The 23,411-nt window shown below is 43.3% G+C and overlaps 1 protein-coding gene across 2 annotated transcripts in view; it reads left to right on the top strand.

Annotated features, from left to right (window-relative positions):
- Rusc2 (RUN and SH3 domain containing 2) overlaps positions 1–23,411 on the top strand; it is a 70,250-nt gene that overhangs the window by 3,639 nt on the left and 43,200 nt on the right. The window lies entirely within an intron of this gene.

The following is a 23,411-nucleotide window of genomic DNA, read 5'->3' as shown; positions in this document are numbered from 1 at the left end:
GCACAGTGCCTACCTGGCCAGTGCAACGTCCTAGGTACAATTCTTGATACCAAAAAATATGTAAATATTTATCTATATTTAAATATTGATATAGATATGTAGATACATAGCTATATATCTTTTGATGGACAGAAGCTCTATTTGGTTCTGGTTTTGACTTTGAGGCACAGGGTCAATAGGTAGCACAGGCTGGCCACAAGGCAGCAGGTACCACAGTACCCAGCTACAAGTTTTTAATTCTGAAGACAAATTCATCTGTTTTTTTCTTTTATTATCACCAAATTCAATGACATGAAGTTTTACTCATTTCCTTCTGTTTTTGCCCATATTTATTTATTTATTTTTTTGGTACCAGGGATCAAACTCACCATCTTGCATTTGGTAGGCAGGAGCTTATGCCACTGAGCTAAATCCCCGGCCCTCATTTTCTTCTGTTTTCAAACATAGTTTTGGCTCTAATGTTTAGGTCTTTGATGCATTTTGAGTCAACTGTATGTGATTAAAATAAAGAACCAAGATAAGGGTTCTTTCCTTTTACCTGTGGATATCAGTTTTTTCTTAACACCATTTGTTAAAAGATTGTCCTTTATCAGTTGAATAGACTTGGCGCCCTTATCTGAGATCCTTTGACTAGATATGGAAGGGGTCAGTGGTGGGGTCTGGGGATACAGCTCAGTGGCATAAACACCCACCTGGCAAGTGCAAGGTCCAAAGTTCGATTCCTGGTTCCAGAAAGAAAAGAGAAGGTCAGAGGCTGTGTACTCTGTTTTCTTAGTCTCTCTGTACACCAGGACCATTGCTATTTTGATGACTTAAACTTTGTGTTAAGCTTCAGAAATGTGGAAGTGTAAGTCCTCCAACTTTTTCTTTTTCAAGATTGTTTTGGCTGTTTGAGATCACTTGAGAATCCCTAAGAATTTAAGATAGATTTTTGTATTTCTGGGAAAAAAAAAAAAACATTGTTGCTATTTCGTTAGGGGTTGATTTCTCTTTTTTTGTACTGGGGATCAAACTCAGGACCTGGTATTTTCCAGGCAGGTGCTTATGCCACTGAGCTAAATCCCTGGCCTTAGGGATGAGTCTTGAACCTCTAAATCACTTTGAGTAGTGTAACTCTCTTAAGGATATTAGGTTTTCTGTTCCATGTTGTATCTTTTTATTTTCTTCAGTAGCACTTTAAGTTTATCTCTAAGTATTTTATTTGTGTGTGTGTTGTTGTTCGTGGGATCTTTTCAGAAATTTCCATTTTAAATTACGTATTGTTTGTTTGTAGAAACGCGGCTGATTTTTTTCTTCAGTACTGAGGATGGAATTGAGCACCTTTTGAAATAACCCAGACACTTGGATCCTCCGACTTCAGCCTCAGAGTGCTGAGGTTACAGATGTGTACTGCTTTGCCTGACTCGATTTTTATGCATTAATTTATTTGAAAAGCTTTTTTGTGAAATCTTTAGGATTTTCTACATAAAAGGTCATATTGTCTGGGAACACCGGTAGCTTTACTTCTTCCTTTCTAATTTAGATGCTTTGTATTTCATTTTCTTACCCGATTTTCTCAAGCTGAGATTCTCAGTACTGTTGTCTAGATGTGGCAAAAGTAAACTATATTTATTTATATTTAACACTCAGTCCTGGCGGATTTACTGATTTGTATGCAAGTCTTTAATTGACACCAAAACAAAACCATCTCAGCCTAGTATACTTAACTAATGCTAACAGTAATGAATAATCAAGAAAAAATTAAGCTGAAAGAAGCGCTGTCTACCGACTCAGGAAGCTGAGACTGGAGGATTGCTGGGGCTGGGGAACTGAGGCCACCATACCTGGACCGGTCAGGCAGGTGGTAGCGGGAGGAAAAAGAAAAAGTTTTCATTACAGCTTATGTATTCTGTATAAACCAAAGTGCATAAAGATTCCCACCAAAACACGTTTGTTTTGAAGTAATTTTGATGATTAAAGAAGAATTGGAATTCTTTGTTTAACAAGGTAATCTTTTATCTTTTCCAAAAACTTGGGGCAATAAGCTTTGAGATATCTGTGGTGTTTTTATTTCCTTGTGTGAAGTCCTGAGGACAAAGCCATGGATTAATAATTGGGTGAAGAGAATTTATTTTAGAATCTAGTCTATCTTAAGATCTCAAAGTCTATATTTGACTTGTTTTTATACTTCCATGTTTCCTTTCTCTTCCTGTATAATTCTTTGTAAAACAAGAAGAGCAGCTTTACATTTAGCTTACCTAGGAAGAAATAGAAAGTTAGTTTTATTTGTGCTCAGGTAAAAGAAAAAAGAAGAGCAAAGCAGGGTGTGGTGGCACAATCCTGGCACTCAGGAAGCTGAGGCAGGAGAATCACCGTGAGTGGGAGACCAGCCTGAGTTACATAGTGAGTTCAAGGCTAGCCCAAACTACAGAGTGAGACTCTGTCTCTTAAGAAAAGCAAGAGGTGAGTAAGAATACTCCTAAAGGCGTTGTAGATGGAAACAGATGACATGAGACTGAAAGCCTGACTCCCAGGGCACCGCCTTGTCAGTGGTTTTCAGACTGCTTTGAGAGCCTCCTCAGGGGACCGTGGAAAGAAGGGAGGAGAAGGTAGAGCACAGGAGCCGTGATGGGCAGAGTGCCCCACTCCCTGGTGCGGGCCTTGAGTCAAAACACGCAGCTTCAGGGCTGGGGATTTAGCTCAGCGACATAAGGGTCTGCCTTGCAAGCAGGCAGTCGTGAGTTCGAGCCCCTGTACTGATAAAAAGGAAAAAGATTAAACACACACACACACACACACACACACACACAGCTTTCTCTGGGCGTGTCCCCTGTGCTACAGAGCATTGTCAGACGGGCTGCCCTCTAACCAAAACAAGTCTAGAGTTCTCTGTTCCTTAATACGGATTTTCACAGTCCAGTAAAAAGCTGGGGCGGTCTCTTTGCCTTTGAGATGGACGCTCCTGTTAACTGGCTGTCAGGACTTAGGACTAAATTAGGGGGTGGGTAGGTGGCCCTCTCTCCAGACTTACCTGCTGCAGCCATTGTGATGACGGGCTGGGGTGCCCGGTGCTAAGCCATCGTGTAACTGAAACAGACTCACAGCTGTAAGTGTAAAGAGAATACTGGTTTTAAAATGTAGAGTAGCTCTTGTACAACCGAATGGGACTTCAGCATAGTCACTTGGGGAGCTTTAACTGATTCTAGTGGTGCTCCTTGCTTAGAGTTCACCTAAACCAGGGTGGTGGCTCATGGCTGTAATCCCAGCACTAGGCAGGCTGAGGCTGGAGGGTCACTGAGAGTTCAAGGGTGGCCTAAACTGCATGCTGAGACCTCTCAAAAAACCAAAACCAAAAACAAAGCATGACTAGAACTCTTTTTTTTAAATGGTTGAAACAAACAAACTACCCAGCCAGCCAAGAAAATATAATCAGTTGTGTTAAGCTTAAAGTTTTGTAGACAAAGTTTTAAATCAGCCGGGCATGGTGATATATGTCTGTATTAGAGCTTAAGAGGTTGAGGTAGGTGGATCACTGTTACTGAGACCAGCCTACGCTGTGTAGTGAGTGAGTGAGAGAGAGAGAGAGAGAGAGAGAGAAAGAGAGAGAGAGAAGGGAGAGGGGAAATGAGAGAGAAAAGAGGGAGAGCTACTGTCTCAAAATAAACATGAATGAATAAATAAAAAAGGCTGGAGACACAGCTCAGTGCTGGGGGACCTTCCTAGCATGGACAGGTCATGGGCTCAATCTCCAGCACAGCAAAACACATAACCAAAAACAAATGTCTACATTACGGTCCTTTGGGGAATATTTAAACAGAAATCATTACCATCTTATAGAAAACTCTAGACAGACAATAAATTCAGAACTCAGACAATAAATTGTTCTTTATAACAGAATTTGTCTACATCTTTAACAGAAAAAAAAAAAAAAAACACCTTTAAAGAACAAGAACATTCTAGAAAAGAAACAACTCCAGGATGTGTGGGACCAGGAGTAGGTCTCCAACTTCCTCCTCCTTTTATTGTATTTTTTGTTGTGCTGGGGATTGAACTCGTGACCCTACACTTGCCGGTCAGGTGTTTATGCCACTGAGCTAATTCCCGGCAGTGATTTGCTTTTAGTTTTGTTATCTATATCCATCTACAGTGCCTTTAAGAGTATTCTGTTCTCTCACTCTTTTTTTTTTTTGAGACAGGGTCTCTCTTCGTAGTTCAGATTCTTATGAAACCTTTGGCCTTTAATTTAAATAACTGATTTAAATCAGGAATGATGTGAATCTCCTTTAACCTAAGACCTATGCTAGTTTGTTGACCTGTTTGTAACCCAGAATTAAGAAGCTTTTGTAGCCAGAGTTTGGAGTTTATTTTATTTGTATTTACTTTATATACTTTGGTTTTTTGAGACACGGTCTTGCTGTGTATTCAGGCTGGCCTTAACCTTGGGTTATACAGTTCAAGCTGGCCTCGTCCTGGGATTACAGATAGGTGCCACCACGCCCCACATTTTGTAGTTTATAATATGAAAACAACCTTTGATAAAGCTTGTCCTTACTTACTTTATTATTTTTATGGTATGGGGGATTGAACCCGGGGCCTTTACACTGATCTGCATCCCAGATCATTTTTATAATTTTTTATTTTGAGACCAGGTATCACTTAGTTGTCCAGGCCGGGTTGAAACTTGACGTCTTTCTGCCTCAGCCTTTCAGAGTGCCGGTGTTATAAGTATGCACCACGTGCCCGGACAGTAGTACATTTGCATTTTAAAAATGTGCAGTCCCTTGAAGTCGGAAGTCTACACCTTCTTTCCCTTGAGTATGGTTGGCTTCTTTGTCCAGCTTCCTCTAGAGTGGGATAGAGAAATTCACATGGGTCACCCCTGAAATTCTGTGCTGTAAGTCTGACCTGGGCCCCAAATGTCTACCTGCCTAGTGAATTCCCAGGCCAGGCTCGTTCTGTCCTCAGGCCATGTTTTAAATAATTGCTCTCAGCCCCACGCTCTTTCTCAGCTCCTTACGTGGTGGGCCTAGTACTTGATCAGGGCTTTTTTTAAAAAAGAAAATGCTACAGTCCCTCAGGCCTAAGAAATGAGAATCAGATGTATAGCTAAGAGTGTGACTTAGGGTGTGTCACACTAGGTTTTCTTCCTTTAGAGATTATGGCTGTAAATCTCCAACTCACGAGTAGCCCTTGGCGCATGAGACTGATTTTGTCATCAAGGCACATAAATGTGGGTGTGTGAGACCCACTTTTATCCTCTAGAATATTTCTATTGATGATTTATTCCAACTTCATTAATACAATGTTTTATTGTATTAAACATTGATTACTTAACAGCAAAAAAAATCACAAAAACAAAGTATTGAGTTTTAATGTTTATAAAAAGTACATCAAAATTTTCAATGTTGACTGATTTTTGGTATATGAAGGCTAAACAAGAACATCAGAAATAAATTTCCACATGAACTAAAATACCAGTAGCACTCTACAAAAGTGCAAAAGAATCTGCCCTTCACCTAAGACCGCCTGCACACGTGACAGCTGTACATTCCGTGCACACCTGTGGCCAGCCCTAGCAGTGTAGCCATTTCATAACGTTTTCACTGGTCAGGTGTGCTGTTCTCTTCATCACCCGAATGGAAGCGTCTGAATTCCCTCTGTCTGTGTCGGTGGATTCTTGCTGTCCTTCAGTGTGGTAGGAACTTGGGCTCACGTGGCCAATGTCAAATCATCATCTTCATTATTGTCACGGTCACCCACCCACACCACCATTGTGTTATGAAAACCCGGATTTTACCATAATGGGTCATCTGCATCAGCCATCCATGAGTAACCTGGTTACTCACGTTTGACCTCTTGCAGGACTTGCAAACCTGGGTCTTCGTGTGCCGCTGTACTGAGTTGCCTACTTCTACCGGAAGAGTCAAGAAAACTCTTTTTTAAACCCCGGATTGGTTGGGTTATTGGGCCCTCTCCAATGCTCAGTGAACATACACAAAACCAGGAAGATGGAGCATAATGGCAGAGCCAGATTCTGTTTGACACTTTTTTTCTTTTTGGTACCAGGAATGGAGACCATGACCTCGCACTTGCCAGGCAGGCGCTTACACCACTGAGCTAAACCCCTGGCCCTGTTTTGATACTTTTGTAAGCATGCACACTCCTTGCCACTTGTCAGACCAAGTGGGTAAACACACAGACTCTTCTGTATCCCTCAGGGAAAGGCACACAGCTGGCTCCTGGAATGCACAGTAGAAAAGTGAAGGGCAGGTGCTCACACCCCGAGGGTGTGGTTGGTGGAGATCAATGAAGAAAATGCTGTTAGTTTCACAGACTATAATTGAGAAAATGCTTAAAATCACATGCCTTTGCTAGGCATGGGTGGACAGCCTAATCCCAGCACTCGGGTCGCAGGTAAGGGGATCTGCTATGAGTCTGAAACCTACCTGGACTGCAAAGTGAGTTCAAGGCCAGCCTGAACTGCATAGTGAAATTAAAAAAAAAAAAAAATACACACACATATTGATGGCATTATTGGGAAAAGACGAAGTAGGAGGTGGGCCTGTTTGACGGGAGTGGATCATAGGGATGTGATTTGGAGACTCTGTCTGGTCCCTACCTTCCCTCTGCTTCCCAACTGCCGTGAGGTTTGTGTTTCCCTCCCCCGCGCCCTGCCGCTGTGATGTTCTGCGTGACCAAAGGCCTAAAAGCAATCAGCCAGCTCAGCATGGGCTAAATATTCTGAAACCAGGAGCCACAACCAATCTTTTCTCCCTTAAGTTGATCTTGATGAGTATTTTGTGACAAAACATTCACTAACACTTAGAAGTGCCAGCATTGGTTGAGCACAGTGTTGTATATGCCTGTCACTTTAGCCAGTTGGGACACCAAGGAAGGAGAGGACAGCTTTGACTCCAGCTGGGTAACTTAGTGAGCCCTCCTCTCAAAACAAAGCTTCAAAAGGAGCGGCGACAGAGCGCGGTGGCAGAGCACCTGCCTGCAGAGCACCTGCCTGCTGAGCGTGAGTCCCAGGTCAGTCCCTAATGCTGCGGAGAAAGGTGCCAGTTTCACTCATACCAGAATGAAGTGGTGGTATTTTGTCTGATAACTGATAGACAAAAGATGGCATTTTGTAAGTTAAATATTTTATATATTTTATATGTTCATTAGCCATGTTCTTTTGAGAAGTATTTGCTTCTATCCTGCTCTTTTTTTTTTCTAATTAAAATCTAAATTGTGGACCAGGGGTTCAGCTCAGCGGCATAAGCACCTGCCTGGCAAGCAAGAGGTTGTGAGTTCCATCCCTGGTCCCAAAACAAAACAAAAGCAAAACTTATTTGTAAGAAAAATAAGCAAATGCATTGTTCTGCTGTATAAGGTGTCTGCCTAGTGAAAATCATAGAGGCAGAAAGCAGGATGGTGATCGCAGCAGGCTGGGAAGAGCAGGAATGCGGAGTTGCTGGCTGCGTGTGAGGCTTCAGTAGCACAGGGTGAGGACGTTTCAGAGATCTGCGGTGCTGTGCTGGGGTTAACACTGCTGCAGTACAGACTTACAAACTTACTATCTCATGTTATACGCTCTTATCATGACTTAAAAATTAGTTTTTAGTTTACATAAACTTTTTTTAATGGTACTAGCCTTTGCATTGAGTTACATCCCCAACCAGCCCTTTTTGCTTTTTATCTTGAGGGTCTGTCTAAGGTACTAAGTTCAGGGGCTGGGGATTTAGCTCAGCGGCATAAGCACCTGCCTTGCAAGTGTGTAGTCGTGAGTTTGATCCCCATTACCGATAAAAAAAAAAAGAAAAAGACAAAAAAAAAATCCAAAACAAATAAGGTACTAAGTTTATCAGGCTGAACACTAACTTGATCCTCCCGCCTCAGCCTCCCTAAATGGTAGCAGTACAGATGTGCCACCATGCCCAACTTCACATAAATTCTTCACATTTGAAGGATATTGGCCTTTTGTTATATTTGCAGAATATATTTGTTTGCTTTTTAATTTTGTCTGTCAGTTTTGACATATAAAATTTTGTAATTTGTATATGGCCAGATCGTTAGTCTTGCAGTTTTAGCAGTCCTTCTTTCACCAAACGCTCTTGAGCCTTGACTCCTGAGTCTGCCCAGCATCTGCAGAACCTGTTTTATGCCTAATGTTCTCCATCTGAACTCCCCCCACCCACCCACCCACACACACATGCTGCCAGTACTGCTCTTTTTCCTGAGAGTCAGTCATCTGGTCTCTCTGTGAACACTTCAATATGATTAGTAGCGTACCGTGACACATGCCTATAATCTCAGCACTCAGGAGGGAGGCTGAGGTAGAGCACCAGTCTGAGCTGCATGGTGAGACCCTGGCTCAGAAGACCAAAGGGAAAAAAAACAAAGAGTGAATGGAAGGTTCCAGATGTAATTCCTGGGGAGACTTACCTGACCTTGATTGACAGCAAGAGGTTACTTTTGATTAATATAGGTCTCATGTTAGCTTGGTGTTTAAACACCAGTGGAAAGTATCACCAATGCAGATAGAACCAGTGACAGAGGGACCAGACTCACTTTACTAGGGTCCCCTAGATGGGCCTCATAAAGGGAATTTATAATTGCTCAACTGTAGCATGACCTCTGACCAAGACCTATCAGATTAACTCTGAGGCTCCAGCCTGTGGTTTCCCCTACGTCTCAGCTTGAAGCAGTTAGATGGAAACTGTGCCCCTGTAAATATAAGCAGTGGGCAAAGTGGTGGCCATTAGCTTCCAGACATTTACTAGTATGTTGAGGTGCTGGATTATGTACGTTTTTTGGTAGACTCAATATTTATCACCTTAATATATGGGCATGGAAGCTGGGCAAGGGGATACATGCCTGTAATCCCAGCGCTGTGGGAGGCTGAGGCTGGAGGATTGCAAGTTCAAGCCCAGCCTGAGGTAATTTACTGATTTAGCAAGACTTTCAAAAAGCCTTTTAAAAATTTGAAAAGAGTTGGACATGTAAGTCAGTATGAAGGTCCTGGATTCAATCACCGGTATTGCAAAAGAATTTGTCGCATGTGTGTACATAGAAGTCAAAATTACTAAAATTTTCAATGAAAACATAATAGTCCCTAGCTCTACCCTTTTTCTCCTCTGTGTCATTCTCCAATAACCCTACCTTCAAATTGTTTAGTTGTTTCACTGGCTATGTCCATGATTCTAAATAATTCTTATTTATTTCTTGATTTAAGCATTACCTTTTGACTTCCTAGTATGGAAAACAAAAACTTAACATTGTTATACCCATTCTCACCGTTTCTGTTTAAATTAATATTCAGTCTTTACAGTGCTGACAATCTGAACTTTTATTACCGCATAACTTATAATATATAACTTTTAACACGACTATATTTTGTTTTATATAATTTTCTGTGTACTTGCTCTTAGTTCTCCCCAACTTCGTCGACAGAGCTGTGAAAATCCCTCCCGTACAATTTTTCAAATGGTCAAGCACAGGTCCTTTTTCCTCTGCCTAAATGCTTTCTTCACTCACCTATTTTTTTCATTTCCTGAGTTTAAATGTTATTTTACCAGAAAGACTTTTCCCCACTCATTCACTTTTAAGCAGATCTTCTTATAGTACTGTCCTTTTTTTTTTTTTAAAGCAGAACAAATTTATTTAATCAAAGTTTTATGTGACAGTGGGCGTGGTGGCACACAGCTGTAATCCTGGCTACTCCAGAGGCTGACACACAGGCATCATAAATTTGAGCCCAGCCTGGGCATTGGGTGACATCCTGACTCAGAAAATACAACAGGCGGGGAAATAGCTCAGTGTAAAAGATCTAGGTTGAATCACCAGTGTAGCCAAAAAGAACAGGAGGAAACAAAGGATTCCTTTATGTGTTACTGCCTTAGTTACTTTTTATCATTGCTGAGACAGAATATCTGAGTTTGTAGCTATTTATAAGAGGTTTGTAGAGGTTTCAGTCCATGATGGGTTAGCTCCAAGGCAGGGTGGCATCTGGCAGAGGGGTAACAGTCTATAGTGGCAGAAGACAGCCGAAGCAATGAGGGAGGGAGAAGGAACAAGCCCTTTCTGTCCCTTACATTGCCTGCGGTCTACCTGCCCTAGGGTGGGTGTAGCACTCATACCCTTAAACCTGCATTGGACCACGACTGGGTCACAAATTCTAGATTCAGCTGCCCCTGTAAAGCATGCTGCCCATGCCAGCATGAGGCTTTGGGGAGACACAAAATAACAGTTACAAAAGGAACATGGCAGCCAGGCATGGTGGCACACCCCTGTGATCCCAGCATCCAGGAGGCAGAGGCAGAAGGATTGCCATGAGTTCAAGACCAACTTGGGCTACATAGCAAGACCCAGTCTCAAGAAGAAAAAAAAGAAAATAGAGGAACGTAGACCTACTAACCTTTGATTTTGAATTTGTAGCTTCCAGAACTGTGAAACAATAAAGTTCTAGGTGGCTAGGGTATTTTTTGAGGCAAGACTCACTATGTAGCCCATGGTCCTGTCTTATACTATTTGTTTGTGGCATTCACAGTGTATAGTTACGATTATTTGTCTGCCTTCGTCTACTAGATCATGACTTGAGGACAAGAATAATGTCTTTTTGGATCATCACCATATTCCTAACAATCAACCTCAATTCCTGGCCCATAGGAATCTTTGCCCAAAGATTTAATTACTATCCCTTGAAAGAGGTGTTGAGGAGGACCTAAAATTAGAGCACTGCTCATAGGAATTAGAAAAAAGATGAGAGAAACCTAGAGAGAGCAGAAACCCTTCTAAAGTAGAATTTGGGGAAGGCTGTGTGATGGGTTGCCTCTTTTTGATATAGGGGAATGAAACGCCCAACCTACCATGTCTGGTACGTTCGTGTTCTCTAAAATCAAAGAATGAATTTTAGGAACAACGGAGGTTAAGAGCAATATATTTATTGAGAGAAAGAAAGCTTCTGTCTGAGAGAGACAGAAGGGGGCCAAGTGGGTTGCCAAAGACTGTTTTCCAAGGAATTTTATAGAGTAAAATCATGGGGAGACAGGTTTAAGGTGGGGAAAACTGAGAACTCACAAGGCATAAGGTGGGACAGAACTATAGTTAGCCAATAAGATTAATAGTTCAGGTAAAATTGATTAGGGACAAATGAGGAAGCGAGTCAGGTAGAAAGTGGGCGTTCTTAGCAGTGACTCTTCCCTAGGGGATTGGGGTCGTTACTCCTAACTTCCTCAGGGTGATGGGGAACTATGAGGAATATCAGTCCTTAGAATATGGATGCAGTTGTTTGATCTTTTGTCTTGAGGCCTGGCCCACAGCAGGAGGTACCTGTCTCCCCCATAGCTACAAGGATCTGGGCTTCTGCACTGGCTCCTTTGAGGACCTAGCCCTGTCTCACTACCTGTAATATTTCTAAATAACTCAGCTGCCTGCAGCACTTTTAAGAAGAATCCTGTCAGCCCAAAAGTTCACGTGGAGGACTCGTTTTCCCTGTGCTCTTTTGACAGTGACCAGTCCAGGTAGTCACGTACCTAACGGTGTTCACTGGGTGGGAAATTCTTGGTTCACAGGTAACTTGCAAATTCACTTTAACCTTCTTGTTTCTCCTTGCAATGTTTTGAGGCAGAGTTGCGTTACTTTACAATTTACAGGGGAACAAAAGAATAGAACCACAAAAAAAGAACTTGAGGTCCAGTGCCTGTTAAAAACACTGGTTATGAGAGTGACACAGTTTTCTATTGTAAATTAGTAAATTTAACAGTAAAATAGTTTCAAAAAGGCAGTAGTGGGCAATCAGGTTCAAGAAAAGGAAATTCCTAATTCCCTCTTTTTTTTTGTTTGTCTTTTTGGGACGGGGTCTCCCTGTGCATTTCAGGCTGACCTTGAGCTCACTTTGTAGACCAGGCTGGTCTTGAATTTGCAACAATCCTCTTGCCTCAGCCTCCTGAGTGTTGAAATTACAGACGTGAACATTTATTATTGTAATCCAGATATTGAATATGATAACCCAAGTATTGTCTGATCTTCCTCACAATTCGGAAAGTTACATTTGTAATCCCATGGAAACATTATTGGAATCCCAGCAAGTTAATTCCAATCTACCACCTCCAATGCAAGCCATGGCGAGAGTAAGGACACCAAGACATATTCAAAGTAAGGGCAGCTGAGGGGTCCTAAGCCTGATCCAAGTGAGAATATTGGACAAAAGCCCTGATGCAAGGCTTCTAGAATTTGGTTCGAGGATGAGTCTCGGGAGACGGCGAGAACTGTGTGAGTAACCTGAGCTGTCTAGCCAGGTGAGAAGAAAAGCATCTTTGCACTATGCAAGGAGATAAGAAAGGCCAATCTGCATAACTGGACTGGACAGCGTGTGAATGCCTTTGGGAGGCTGTTACTTCCATGTCTGATGTGTAAACTTTCATGCCCTTGGTAGTCATAGCCTCATACTTTATGTCTCCAACCAGCTGACACTTCTGGAGCTGAGTGGTTCTGTTGTCCCACAGTGCTTGGATCTTTTACAAAGAGCACTATCTGAGAAAACAGGAAACTGTCAGGGACCTTGGTTAGTCCTGTTCGCCTCACTCAGAGTCAGTCCAAGGGAGAAGGTAATGGCATAGCCTGCTGGGTACCTATCAGTATATGGAAATAAGACTCATTTTAACTAATGTTGTAACAGTTGTTCTGCATTCAAAGAGAGTCACTCAAATTGTCTCCTACAATTATAGTTGTCATATGCTGAGCCCTCACTAAATACCAGTCACTGTCCCTCTGTGTCATATATCTTTTCTGTGACTCCTAATGCCACCTGTGATACAGGTATTCCCCCCATTTTTAAATGATTCAGAGGCTGAGGGGGAGTCAGATAACTTGCCTGGTGCTACAGAATTTGTTGTTAAAAACAAAACTGTTCCAGAACAACTACAAAAAAAAAAAAAAAAAAAAAACCCCAGAGTAGAATTGTCTACTGCCTTTTTCTATCAGTGTACACAACTCAAAAAGAAACAAAAGTGAGTAGGCTAAGCTGGGAAAGTAAATCAGAGTTCTGCTTCATTGTAATGGGTACTGGTTAGCCTAAGAGAGTCCCTGTGCCTTCAGTAAAATACATGTAATGTAAATAGGGCCTGCACACCAGCAAAGTGAGTGAGAAAATGTAGTTTAACTGAGAGCAGATCTGCTAATCCCAGCACTCCAGGAGGATAAATGCATGAGGGTTACAAGTTCAAGTATAGCCTAGGCAACTTTAGCTCAATACAGAGGCCCTGGTTCAAGCCTCCAAGTTCTCCCCCACACCTGCACACAAAGCTTTTCTGTTCAATACAGGTAATTTTAATTACCAGTGTAACATAAACTGGGCTCTGATTAATAAATATACCAAGAGACCTCTTGACAGAGCTGTTACGGTTTTCAGCTATCTTTCAGTTGAACAGGCTACTTAATAATCCTGAAGGCCTACTTAATGGTTCATACAGTCATAATCATGTCTTCAGTCTCCCTGGGTAAACTAGAAACTTCCTGAAGGCAGGCACTAGGTCTGTTTGTATGATTCACATTGTGCTGTGCCTAGCATGTCTACGTGCTTCATTAACATTTATTACTACTCATCGAGCCTTTGGGCAAGACTTTGGTATTTTAAGATTTTTAAGACCACAGATGACCTCCTTTAGACAGCTGCCTGGAGCAGGAGAGGAAACCATTCAGAGGGCTGCTGGTGTGCTTGTGTGTTAGGCTGATTCTCCAGGTTCTGCTGCCTCTGCACAAAAGCTTGATGCCAGAGAGGCAGTGTTTTTAGCAAAGGGGCTTGGCTCTGTTCTGAGTTTTGACTGTAAATGGATCATGGTATTTCCTGTCCCTGAGTGAATCTAGTGGGGCTGCGGCTGGCAGTGGAAACACAGAGCTTTCTCTACACTGGAACCTCCTGTCTCTAGAGGTGGCACCAGTAAAGGCTGACCAAGTAGGAAATGCCAAACCCTTTTCCTGAAATCCTGAACAGTTGAGAAGCCAGCCCTCTGGCTGGAGCTGGAATAGCTCCCAGTGAGGAGAGCAGAGGTTTATGTAACTTCACGGCTGCCCTTTTTAGGCAAAAACAAACCGTTCCACTGCTGCTGCCGGGCTCTGTGAGACACATCTGCATTCCTTCCCAGCTGGTCAGCAGAGCTGGCTGGAGCAGCTCTTGAGGCAGAACTGAGGACCAGTAAGGTTAGGAGGAGACAGGAAGGAAGGGAGAAGGTCTGTCTGTCCTCCTTCCAGCTGGGACGTGCCGCTCTGGTTCTCATGCTGTGCGTGGCTCCCTCCTAGCAGTCGAGGGCGTGGGGTCCAGAGGAAGAGGGACTGTTCCTCAGGTACTTTCCTGCACATTCCAGAAGCTGTCCACTGCCTCCCGGGTCCTCTCCAGCAGCTCCACACCTCAACAAGGTGTGGTACTGGGGCTAAGTGTGTCCCAGGAACTGTGGTACTGGGGCTAAGTGTGTCCGCAGCTGTGGTGAACTCATTCTGTCCTGGAGAAAGACATTTTTCCTGTTTAACTTGGTGAAAACCCAGTTCAGGAAACAGTTTAGGCATCTGCCACGAAGATAGTGACTACAAAGATGAAGATAATACTCTTTAACCTCAGCACATACCGAGGAGGAAAGAGAAATGCATACGATATACTTCTGTGCTTTGAAAATGTGTATAGTTTATCTCCTTGTATTATACCCTTAGTGCTTTCTGTAATATTTGCAGTCTTTACTGTAAGGATAACAGACATATCTACCTTCTGCTAATTCAAGATAAGCAAAAGTACAGAAAAATCTGAAGGATGATTAGGAATTAGCCAGACAAATGAAAGGGCAGTGTTCCAGTTAATGCAGAAGTGATGCTGTAACTGTGGGGCAGAAGACGAGACTGAAGAGGTTGTGAAGGACGGAGTACAAGCTTAAGGAACTTAAATTTTATAGGACACTTTTGAAGCGTTCCTTTAATTGACATGTAACTATGTATTTATGTGACATGATGTGACATTTCAGTACAGTTATACAATGATCAAATTAAGGTAACTGACATCTAGCACGTAAAAACTTAAAACATTTTTATATTGGAAATAATCAAAATCTCCTGTTAGCTATTTTAAAACACAAAATAAATCATTCTTTTGAATATTGTATGTGAATATGTTTATGTACAGGTTACTAGGAATTACATCCAGGGCCTTCATGCTGAGACACATCTGCAGCCCTTTTTATTTATTTTTTAAATTTAATTTTTTAAAAATTTGTTTGAGACAGACAAGTTCTTGCTAAGTCACTGAGTTACTCAGGCTGAGCTCAGACTTGGGTACTTTCCTGCACATTTTGTGCTGCCTCAACCTCCCAAAGTTCTGGGACTACAGAGCTGTGCCACCATGCCTGTGCTCTGTAAGGATTTTTAAGAAGTTGATGTAGCAAGTAGAATTTATTTACAAAGAATGACTTGAGAGAGAGAGAAAAACAGATTAGAAGTTGATGTGAAGGTCAGACACTGAAAATCTTTTGGTTGATTTTTAGTAACAAGGATGGAAAATGGTGGAGAGAATCAGTGAGACTCACAGCATTGCAGCATGGTCAGCTGTGTAAAGTAGAAATGGATGTGAATAGCAGAAACCAAATATTGAAAATTTAAATAAAAGGTTTATTTCTTTCTCAATGACACAAACTCCAGTGCTCGGCTGGAATGGCAGCTCCAGGTATGTGAGACCTGCCCCTTCCAGTTTTTCACCCTCCTGTCCCTATACCGCCGTTAGGGTTGGTCCGTGGTGGCAGCTCCAGTCATTGCCTGCTAGCAGCAGGATGGGGGCAGGAGGAAGACAAATGCATTGTCCTTCATCACAAGGACTGCCCCGAAGTCTTATGTAACACAGCTGGCGTAACTTGGCCAAATGGCCACTCACACAACAGGGGAGGTAGAAACCTAGAATTTTAGTTAGGCAACATTGTATCCAACTGAATAATAAGGTGAAATAGCAAAGAAGAACTGAGTGTTTGATTAATGTATAACAATCCAGAGCCTGGGAAGATGGGAACTAATGCAGTCAGCCAAACTGTTTACATAACCAACAGATTACAAAAGATAGATATATATGTATCTCACTTGAAAATCAGTTCCTTCTCTATTAGGCAAAGATTAAGCACATTGAAATCCTGTTGTATTCTTTGCGGGTGGAGTGTGTGTGTGTGTGTGTGTGTGTGTGTGTGTGTGAGAGAGAGAGAGAGAGAGAGAAAGAGAGAGAGAGAGAGAGAGAGAGAGAGAGAGACTAAGGATCAGACCCTGGCTTTTGCACTGACTGCATCCCCACCTTTTTTATTTTAAGATAGTGTCTTACTGAGTGGCCCAGGCTGGACTCAAACTTGAATCTTTGGCCTCCCAGAATATTTTGATTATAGGCATGCACCACCATGCCAGGGCTTCACTTTGTGCAGAGTAGATAACTCATTAGCTCCAGTAAGTCCCCAACTTAAGTGTGAATGGGATGGCACTGATTTGACCCGAATCACTACATGTGAAGGTGCTGCGCTTGTGATCTAAAGCATCTCGTCCATCATTAATATTCAGATTGTAGAAGAGGGCAGACCAAAGTCCAATAGGCCTTAAGGCATTCGCTTGTTGTCCTAAGATATTCTAAGGCTATTAACAGGGCATTGTGGTAGAAACAGCAAGAGCTTTGGAATCAGACAGAAGCCTGGATCTTTTACTTCCTAGTCTGTGATACTGGATAAAGGTAATCTCTGTAAGAATCTCAGTTTTGTCGACTGCAAAGAATAAAATCTCTTTGCACAGTTATTATAAAGATTAAAATGCATTTCTGGCAAACCATATGGTGGTAGCATAGTGGGTAATAACTAGTATATTTATGAGTAGTAATCTTCAGCTGTAAGTCATTCGTTTCCTTCTAGCTCATGGTGTATGCAGAGTATAACTAAAGATTCATAAGCATCTGTGTGTCATCCTCAGTTTCCTTTTATACTAGTTTGGTCCTTGTTTACAAAGCCTGTATCTATTAGTAGTGTTGCCTACATTCATAGACAGCCCTACTGCTTTGCTCAAAATGAACTCATCCCTGCCTTCAGACTGTTCATCTATATTACTTTGTCCAAACCATCTTACTCTTGATAGTTTTCTTACTGTGCGTTTCAGTGGAGGAGGAGTTGGTGCCTGAGGCAATTCTAGCGTGGGTTTGGAACCCAGGAGCAGAGCGGATGATGGGACAGAAGCATGGGAGAGTTATTATTAAGCAGAAATAGTAAGTTAAGGTGCTTCATGATTCATTATATACCCCAAATTGATAATTCAATAAGTTAAATTCCACAAATGATTTTGAAATGCTTCGTGTGGGGAAAATTAACCAGTGTGTCAGATCCAGTGCAGATAACCTGGAGATTCTCCCTTTTACATTCCTCAGTGGCTCCTTGGAGGAGAGCTGCCTGTGCCACATCTGTACCAGCCCTGCAGGAAGAGAACGAGCACCTCTAGGCAGATTCAGCAGAGTGAGAGTTTTGACATACCGACCTTGGATAAAGTCTAGAGTAGGGATTGGCAAATCGTGGGATGGGAGAATAGTTTTATATGAACCACCAACTGTGAGTGGTTTTTACATTTTTAAAGAGTTGTAAAAAGAAAGGAAAAAAATTATACTGTACATTCCCACATTGTTCAGAATAAGCTTCAGATGTTCTTACCACAAGAAATGATAAGTACAGTATATGAAGTGCTAAATACATCAATTAGCTTGATTTAATTATTCGACATTCATAAATCATGACACTGTGTACCTCATAAATGTATAAATTTATAAAATTGTCAGTTTATATATAAGGGTAAAAAAGGTGTAAGAAAAAGAATGTATGGCCTAATTATGTGGCCCGCAAAGCCTAAATAGCTACTGTTTGGCCCTTGGTGGAGAGTTTGCTGATTCCTAATCCGGGGCGCTTGCTGAAGCCTGCAGCAGGCTCGGATATCTGGTCTGAATCCCTGGGTAGGCACTGACAGGAAAGAAATGTCAACATCAATAGGCTTCTGTTTCTCCACCCTAAGAGTTCTGGCGACCTGGCCAAGTGACCCGTGCTGAGGAACTGCAGGGTGGATGGGAAAGTGAAGGCCATGTTGGGTCACAGTGCTGCCTCTGTTCTCACTGAGCGTGCTGTGCAGCCCTGGGTTACGTTGCCTCTCAGGCTGGCAGACCAAGCCCAGTGTGTTCTGTGGCTGAGTTTTGTATCAGTGAGGTTCAAGTCTCAGGTCAGTGTCCTGGGCCTCTGTGTACAGAATGAGATTTGTGGCTCCTAGCAAGGCGTGAATGCTTGCATGTTTTACCTTCTCTATTACACATTAGTGGAAATTGATACCTTTATCTAGATAAGCAGATTCCTGACTATTTTACCTGTTCTCAAACCAGAGTTGAGGATTACAGTTAGGAAAGGACACTGAATTTCTGTGCACAGACCACACCTGCTTTCCAACATGGCCACGGTGACCTAGAAGACAGAAAAACCTAGAAGGCCAGGGCTCTTATGCATGGATGACAATTATACTTCTGAAATATTTAGCTCAAAGACTTCCTCTTGCTTCTTCAAATTTTATTCTGCGAATTTTTCCCAGGTCACATCACCAGAAGATGAATGTGGGTGAACCTTTCCCAGGTGATAACTGAACTTAGAGCTCACACAGGCAGCTGCCCCAGATGACCTAGCAAGAGGGAGAAAGCCAGGAATGAGAGCGGTGGGGCAGTGATACCCTTGAGCATCTTGCCAGTACCCTAGGCCAGGTAGAGCTTCCAGGTAGAGCTGAGCTCAAACCCCTTTATCACCAGTGATCAAATCTTGTTGTTTCTGGGGCCACATTGTTCTGATTACCAGGCGAATATGCTTTGAATGACAGGAAAAATTATATTGAATGTATGGTTTCCTGGCTTGTCTTCCTGTCGGAACCCTTGGTGTCACACACGGTTGTTGGGAGCTGGCCATAGGCAGGCAGAAAGATAAGGCAGTCACTGTGATTGTGTGCCTGGCTACTTTCTTTGCCCTTGAACATTCCTACCTGGTATGTGGTACATTTTTGTCATTCCACAGCACTCTACTGTACACAGTAGGCCAGTCTGAGTCTATTTGTATCAGCTATCCAGCTGCCAGCCTCCTCACACTCCTGTCTGCCCGATGGGTCCAGGAGGAATCTCTGTCAGATTGTTAGGGGAGACAGTTGGAACAGCCCTAGAGTTCCAGATGCTGTGCTGGAGTATAAGATCTCTGGGTCCACTTGCTCTAGGCCTTGGAGATAAAGAGTTTTCAAGAGAGATTATCTGGGCACTGGCTTCTGGCCAGAGGAGGGCTGACTTCCTGGTGGTTCTGTTGTACCTCTAAGAAAGAGGCGCTGGTGACACAGATTTTTAAGGAATTTGATGTACTTGCTAAAAACTATGCAAACCAGTTGAGGACCAGGCTAACCCATCTGAAATACCTTACAGAACTCTGCCAAACAGGTTTGTTTTTGTGTGTCACTGCACCAGTCTGCAGCTTGTGACAAGGCTAAACTCCTGCTTAGTTACATGGCAGTCTATACATGTGCCTGGCCCTTTAGATCATTTCAGTGTTACCAATGTGTGAGTATGTATCTGTGTGTTTCCTGACCAAAACAGTAGATTAGGTCCTTTTACAAGATCTCCCTAACTCACGAGAAAATTGTGAGCAACAGCTTTCAATTTGAGGTCCAGCTGGTCCCAAATCTCTGCGACTAGACAGCTGGATACGAAAACTAGCTTTTTCCCTTCGCCTTCCTTGGTTCTGGTATTACAGAATTGCTTTAACAGCTGGTTTCCTCCAGAATCCAACTTAGCAACCTGGAGAAGTCTAAGGCCACTCCTATAGCAGGAAGCTGCCCTACATTTGGGCACTAACCAGTAGAACTTGATACTGACGCCAGAGTGTAAAAATAAACACCTCCCACAGTGCTGTCTTAATCCATTGGCATCAGAGTTGCTATTATTAGTCTATAGTCTCAGAGGCAGCTGTGATGGGCAAACAGCCTGGATAGACCTACTCTACCATCTTGGAATCAGACCGTTCCTCTCTTCCACCTGCTGGAATCTGATCTGGGCCTCAGGAGAAGCACCATCAATCTGGGAATGTCCTCTATCAGGTAATATGAGAAAAGGACCAGTACCTTTGGTCTAGGCCCGGGCCTCACACCTGTTAGGTATCTTACTGCTGAGCTGCACCCCAGCCTGTGTGTGTATATGTTACCAGAGGTTGAACCCAGAACCCTCACACTGGGGTACATAGCCAGACCTCTTTTTACTTTTTCTTTGGAGGCAGGATCTCATTGAGTTGCCCAGGATAAGCTCAAACTTATAATCTGCCTGCTTGAGCATCTCAGAGTGCTGGGATTATAGGTGCGTACCACCATGTCTAGCATTTTTTTGACTCTTTTGTGTGGGTGTGTGTGCTAGGAATTGAACTCAGGACCTCATGCTTTCGAGGCAGGTGTTGTGCCTCTAAACTATATCATCCCCGGCCCTGACTCTCGTTTTTGTTGTTGTTTTTTTTTTGTTTTGTTTTGTTTTTTGCTATGCAGTTCAGGCTGACCTTCAGCTCACTTTGTAGCCCAAACTGGCTTCTAACTTACAGCAATCCTCCTGCCTCAGCCTCCTGAGTGCTGGGATTACTAGCGTGTGCCACCACACCAGGCTCCTGACTCTTAAAGAATTTTTGCTTGCAAATTCTGTTGGCCTGGACTTTTTAGGTTTTATGGAAACTGGGAAAGAAAACTCCAAAGGACTCCATTGATCATTTGCCAAAGATATAATAGTAGTACTAACTTCATACCGAACACTTACCATGCATTAGATGTTACGTGTGATACCTTACTTAATTCTACCCCAAGCCTTTGAGGGGAAATGTCATGACAGTTTGCAGCTGAGGAATCTAAATTTTGAGAGGCTGCTGACTCTGAAGCTCCTTAGTGGCAATTCATATGAGTTCTGAACGCAGGCCCATTATAACATGGAATCCATGATCTGAACTCTACAGAGTGGAGCTTTGTAATTTATTTTTTTTTTCTTTTTGAGACAGGGTTTCACTATGCAATTCATGCTGACCTCACACTCATAGTGATCCTACTGCCTCAGGCTCCCAAATACTGGGATTGAAGGCATCTGCTTTTTAAACTTTCTGCTGCTCACTTTGGTCTTCCAACTAAAACAAATCTAGCTATTGGTACATAGAAGTGCTCTTTGCTATCACCGGCTAGGAGGTCATCCTAGTGCGCTTGCCGTGTACCGTGAGCTGGACTTGGGAGCCGATCACCTAACCTCTGCTGAAAGATAGAGCACCTCCAAAAGAAAACTTGGACTTAAGCAGAGGAGTCTCAGGTGCCCGCACTGTTGAGAATATGGCTCCCTAGGAGAGCACGGTTTTGATGGCTTCTGGCAGGCGTGCGGAGGGAGGGGCGAATTAGAGTGAAAAGATTTCCTTGAAAGGCAGCTAGGCCTCCCGTCCCGCTTACGCCTGCCTCCCCTCCACAGCCCCACAACTGGCTGTGTAATTCAATCTAGATTCTTCTCATAGCCTACTTCTCTGTACATGTGTGCCTTTTATTTACAGCTTTGGAAACACTGATTGGAGAGTGGCTTCAGCCTACTGTATAGGGGAAGAGGTAGAGGAAAACACTGACTGCTTCCTGGAGCCCAGGAGCCAAAAGGAACAAGCAAAGGATAAGCAAGGTGCTGGCCACACTGCACAGGCCAGGACAGTGTGAGGGCCTTTCTGTTCTTGCTGGCTGACTCCTGCAGATACATGCTTGGGAGCCATCTTCCAGGCAGAGCAGAGCCCACGCCATCCCCTGGTGCGCCTAGTCTCTGCTCTCCAAAGTCTGCTCCCCTGCTGCTCCCCTGCAGCTCACACTGGGAGGCTGCATCCTGTGGACCGCACTCACAGCTGCATTCTCTGTCCCCTCAGCTGAAGAATTCAGTCTGTCAAGGTAGGAACTCAGTCTTCCCCAAGTCCCGGAAGCCCTGCTCTCGCGGCCAACCCACATCCTCGAAGAAACTGATTTTCAGCAAATTCTCAATCTAGAAACTCGGAACTATAGCAGCTAGCAGCCAGGCATCTGGGAGTACAGGTGTGTGTATCTGACTGTTCACGTTGGAATGCAAAACAGCAAGGCGGGGAACATTTATTAATGCCTTGCACAGGAACCTTCCCTCGGGCTGCAGATGTTAATTTGACTTAATGTGTAATTAGGCCTGAAAGGAGTCAAGAGGTCATCTGAGTGAGCCAGGCCTGCCTCCAACAGGTGTTACAAGTTGAGCTAAGGAGGGAGTCAAATGGTTGGCCTGATGGAGAAAACAAACGTTTACTGGCTGGATTTCTGGAGGAGTTTTTTGGTTTTTGTTTTTTCTAGATATAATATTTTTTGAGCACAAAGAAGTCCTGGAACAAAGCTATTTTTTGTTATTTTCATCAGATTTTTGTGGAATAAAGGTAAAGACTGAGCACACTGAGAGCCAGTGGCTCCTCACTCATTTCCTAGAATAAGTGCTACAGGCTTCTCATTAATTCTGGGCATTGGGAACCAAAAGCACTACTGAGCCTAAGAAGTGAAAGGCTGGGAAGCTCTTGCGAGTTCTCCCCGAGCTCTGTTGGAGGTGTTTGTGGAAGGGCAGGGATTGAACTTAGGTCCTTATGCATGCCCGGGAAGCACTCCCTGCTCAGCTGCACCCTCAGCCCCTTACCTGCTGTTTTGCTTGTTTGCTTGCTTGCTTTTTGGATATAGGATCTCACTGAGTTGCCCAGGCTGCCCTCAAACTTGAAACCTTGCTGCGTCAGTTCTCCAGGTAGCTGCAATTACAGGTGTACAGCACCATGCCATCAGTGTTGTTTTTAAAAGATGCCTGCATACATCCAGTTCATTGGGAGAAGATAGGTTTGGGAAAAAAGAGAGTATACCAACACCTAGTGGCTCTAGGAAAGAGCCCATTCAGCCTTTTCTGGAGTGTTTGTAAACTGACTTTTAGGGGTGGGCTTTTAGCTAAACTTCTCTACAACATATGTAAGAAGCGAAAAACAAAGCAACTTCTGTGCTTGGAAAGAGGATGCTATTTTAGGGAAGCCTAATAAGAAAGCAGCTGGTGTGTCTGGGACAGCCCTTTAGGCTGGGCCCCTTCAAGCACACTCCCAGCGTGCTGGCCAGCCTTGCTTGGCATCCAAAATAACAGAGTACCAGCTCGGAACAGTGTCTCCCCAGCTGGAAGCAGATATGCTCTGCCCCCAGGAAAGGCAGATGACTCCTGGGCGTTGGCTGCCACTCCGTTTGTGGAATCAGACTCCTGAGGCCCTAGCCAGGTGCCTCAAGACAACCAACAGACCCCAACAGGAATCACTATTAGTCACTTAGATCGCTACTTTCTCTCAGCATTTCTGAGCTATTTTAGAGAGAAATTCTTG

Source organism: Cavia porcellus, unplaced genomic scaffold (assembly GCF_034190915.1).
Source record: "Cavia porcellus strain 051 isolate PalLab524CR breed Dunkin Hartley unplaced genomic scaffold, mCavPor4.1 scaffold_1, whole genome shotgun sequence".
NCBI lineage: Eukaryota > Metazoa > Chordata > Mammalia > Rodentia > Caviidae > Cavia > Cavia porcellus.
This window is presented reverse-complemented; position numbering and strand designations above follow the sequence as displayed.